This window comes from Triticum aestivum, chromosome 6B, assembly GCF_018294505.1.
Source record: "Triticum aestivum cultivar Chinese Spring chromosome 6B, IWGSC CS RefSeq v2.1, whole genome shotgun sequence".
Classification (NCBI taxonomy): Eukaryota; Viridiplantae; Streptophyta; class Magnoliopsida; order Poales; family Poaceae; genus Triticum; species Triticum aestivum.
The window spans coordinates 5,879,207-5,883,126 of NC_057810.1; the positions used below are offsets into that span (position 1 = coordinate 5,879,207).

A 3,920-nucleotide genomic window follows, 5' to 3' on the forward strand; every position below is an offset into this window, starting at 1 on the left:
TGGCCAATGCCGTTAGATTTCTCCTTTGGTGCTCTTTGTTGTGTTTTTCCCTCGTTGTTCCCCCTGTTATGTGTGTTGTTGGCGTGGGTTGTTTTCTGTTTATCTCTTCTCCCTTGTGCCCCCTTGTACCTCTGGTTCACTTGAACCTATCTTGGGATAGGCTGCTAAAGCCTTATAGGCAAATGAATACAATTCAGGTGGGGAAATCTCCCCCCCCCCTTGAAAATTCAAAAAAAAAGTTTAGCCAAATGACAGCGTACTTGATTTTTTCAATACCAAAAAATAAAATGCACAACTGTGTTTTCAGGTGTGACCAGAAGAAAACATGAGCAAGCAACTCGTTTGTGCCACCAACGCGGCCTCTAACACAATTTTGTTTAGGCCGACACCTACAACAAAATGAGTCCCGATGACATGCGCTCCTAATATCCCAGAATTTGCAAATCACCTCCATATCAAATACAAGCATAGTAAGCACTGAACAATCTATAACATATCGGGGGAACTACATCTAGCTAGTCTTAGTATCTAATTTTCATTTTGTACCTAAGCAGTCCGGAGAGAAGCTTGGGATAATTCCCGCTTGGTTAAAATGACCTAATTGACATTTCCAAAGTATTCATTCTGTTTGGATCGACCTCACGCTTCACTGCTGCTCCCAACATCCCAAACCTGGGAAAAAAATGAATAGTTTGCTCAACAAAGGTAGCCAAGCAGCAAAAGCACAGAGTACTAGAAAAGCTATAGCGAAATATAAAAACAATTATTGAACACTCCAAAATTGGAAACTGACGAGAGCGGCGTTTTGGCTCCTAGGTGCATATGCACCCATTGTCGAAATACACATTTTGAAAAGTTGAAAAATTTGGAACAAAAATCCCACATGTATATTCGGACATTTTATGTGCGTTCACAAGGTTTCAGTGAAAAACGACGTTTTTTGTGGCTTGTGTAAAAAAGATAAAGAAATGCCTCGTGAATAGTTAGAATGAAGCATCAGAAATTATCTTTTTTACACAAGCCACAAAAAACGTCGTTTTTCACTGAAACCTTGTGAACGCACATAAAATGTCCGAATATACACGTGGGATTTTTGTTCCGAATTTTTCAACTTTTCAAAATGTGTATTTCGACAATGGGTGCATATGCACCTAGGAACCAAAGGCAATTACCGGAAACCGATGCCCTATAAACATAGTTGACATGTCCTTGACGTAAAAGAAGTAACAAAAAATATGTTTATTGCAAGCAAAAGATTTGCAGATTCTCCTGCAAATTCAGTGGCCTGGGACAGGTTTTCACCTATTGAATCAACCCAAAGAAAATGAATTCAGCCAAGATGGGTACTTCAGGAAGATTCAGAAAATAACGACAGTTGAGACAGTTAACTAAGCACTGATAATTTACATTAGTCGATACGGATAGCACACCAGACCTCAATTAACTGCCTGAAAAATCAGAAAATAACGACTGTTAACCAAGCACTGAAATTTACATTAGTCATAGATCAAACAATCTACTGTCCTCGTATACAAGAGAAGTTTTCGTTTTCATGGCATCGAACAAGGAGGAAAAAATGAACAATACCTCCGGTCCAGCCGCTGGTAGCTTCAAATCACACATGAATCCCATCGAATTCAGGGGGAATCTAACACTTTGCCTGGCATAGTTTCCCGGCACGACAGATTTCCTCATTGGCGATGCTAAGAGAAGCCTGCTACTTCTTGACCGGCCTCATCATGGCTAGAGGGTCAGTGTCCAGAACTGGCAGCCCGCGGACGAGGAAAACCAAAACAATAAGAACATGCTGTAGAGGAGAATCAGTGGAAGCCTTCCATAGACTCCGGCATGGTGAAGCAGACGGATTGGATCTGAAAGATAAGCAGGCGGCGTGGTCAACCAAATCCAAATCCACAAAGTATGCCGGGCGATTAAGCATGTCAGGACATCAGGATGAAGGAGGGAGTAATATACATACATGCCGCAGTAGACCCCAAACATCTTGCCGGAGAGCGGCGGCGCCGCCGTCGGCCAGGGAGAGACAGGGGAGCGGAGAAGCAGAGTTGTTCCGTGGCTGGGACTATTCCACGAGGTCAAGGACAACGACAGGAGAAGGCACCCAAGCAGCGATATGGGCCAAACATGTATACTAGGCCGATGTATTCTGGACCGTATATGGATGCCTAGGCCGACAGCAGCCTGTCAAAAGCCTGACGCATTTCAAATCCCAAAAACCCATTGCACGGCCGAGATAAGCCGACCCGAGGTGCTCGGCCTCCAAAAATTCGCACTCGACACATACACCCATTTTGAATGCAAAACTTGGCAAGCACTATGCAAGGCTTATGCATTTGAGCCTGATATGGTTATCACCTTTGATATTCGTCCGGAAGATGATATTGAAGGTAATATAGACATCTGGATCGATGTGCAAACGCCTCCAGTTCTACCATTATGTGAGTTTTTCTCAACCATGCATGCATATGTTTATGTCTTTGATACCGTTTATTTAAAGATAGTTGACAACTAATTTGTATTGTCAGCTTATTTCGGTTCAAGCAAACATGTCCGACGCTTGGTAGACAGGACCTACTACTGCGAGGAGATAAGCCATTATGTTTCATGGCTTGAAGATCTTAATACTGTGAAGACAAATTTTTTTCCTGAACTTAGAAATGTTAGTACTCAAAACGTGCGACCAATAGTGATCGTATTGAACTACGGTCACATTTATAATCGAAAGATGGTAAGATTTTAACTATTTGTCCTTAATTAGTGCATCTTTTGCATACGTTATTTTTGAAGCTAAACTTTCGTTGCTAAGTATATTAATTACTATACGATGTTCTTCAACAGGGACTCCCGATGACAGTTGTGCCTCAGTGGATCGAGACAAAAGGTTGCATGTCAATGGTTAGCTTACGACCAAGATTTCCTACATTGCACATGAGTGCATTCAGGATTTCTGAAAGCAACGAATGCTTAATAGTGAAAGATTGGAGCAAAATTGTTAACGATCACAGAGAAGTACTAGGGGGCAGCAAGGAGAAGCGCAACCCAAGATTAGGAGACAGATTCATCTGCATGCTCCAGTATGATGAATCAGGAGAGCTATACATGTTCTATGCTATTCTACCTGAGAGGGAGCAGCAGGAGTAGCTAGTTCATGCTCTTAATTAGTACTTGTCCTCTCTCATGTCTGTATTGTCCTGAACTTCGATGTTGGTGATGATTATGTTGAAGTCGATGATATCTTTGCTTCTGTTACAAAGTGAATGTTTCTTCTTTAAGCTAGCCAGTGTTGGTGATGATTAGCTAGCGGTAATGACTGTGATGATTAAATAGTGATAATTAATGACGACTACGATGATTTTTAGCTAGCTAGAGTTTATTTATTTATTAATATGCGATGATGATGATGATGATGATGAAACAAAAACAAAAACAAAAACAAAAATAAAACAAAACCCCACAAATATTTAGTACCGGTTGGTGTTACCAACCGGTACTAAAGGGCTCCCGGCCCCTGGAGCTGGCTCGTGCCACGTGGTTGCCCTTTAGCACTGGTTCGTGCTGAACCGGTACTAAAGGGGGGGGGGCTTTAGTGACCACACTTTAAGTGCCGGTTATGGAACCGACACTAAAGGGCCTTACGAACCGGTGCTATTGCCCGGTTCTGCACTAGTGCTAGTTCAATCTCGTTACCGGCAAGTCTCTTTACTCATTCCGTGATACAAGATCCTGAGGCTGGTGGTTTCAAGAAAAGATAGAGTCCTGTCGACATGATGCCAAAAGTATCATTTTAATCATTTTTTGTATATGAAATGAAGAACCTCTTTGTGCTCCCCTTGCATTTATTCTGGGGCATAAACTGCTACCAGGGCGTGACTGCTCAAATGAGGGCTAAAACTGGGCACCAA

The 3,920-nt window shown here is 42.2% G+C and overlaps 1 long non-coding RNA gene across 1 annotated transcript; it reads right to left on the minus strand.

The window, feature by feature from the left end:
• Window positions 1-335: 335 nt before the first annotated feature.
• On the minus strand, window positions 336-2,043 carry LOC123133059 (uncharacterized). The gene is made up of 2 exons (XR_006465150.1): window positions 1,588-2,043; window positions 336-672 (listed from the first exon to the last, which is right to left on the minus strand). It is a non-coding gene; the product is annotated as an uncharacterized lncRNA (long non-coding RNA).
• Between the last annotated feature and the right edge of the window lie 1,877 nt (window positions 2,044-3,920).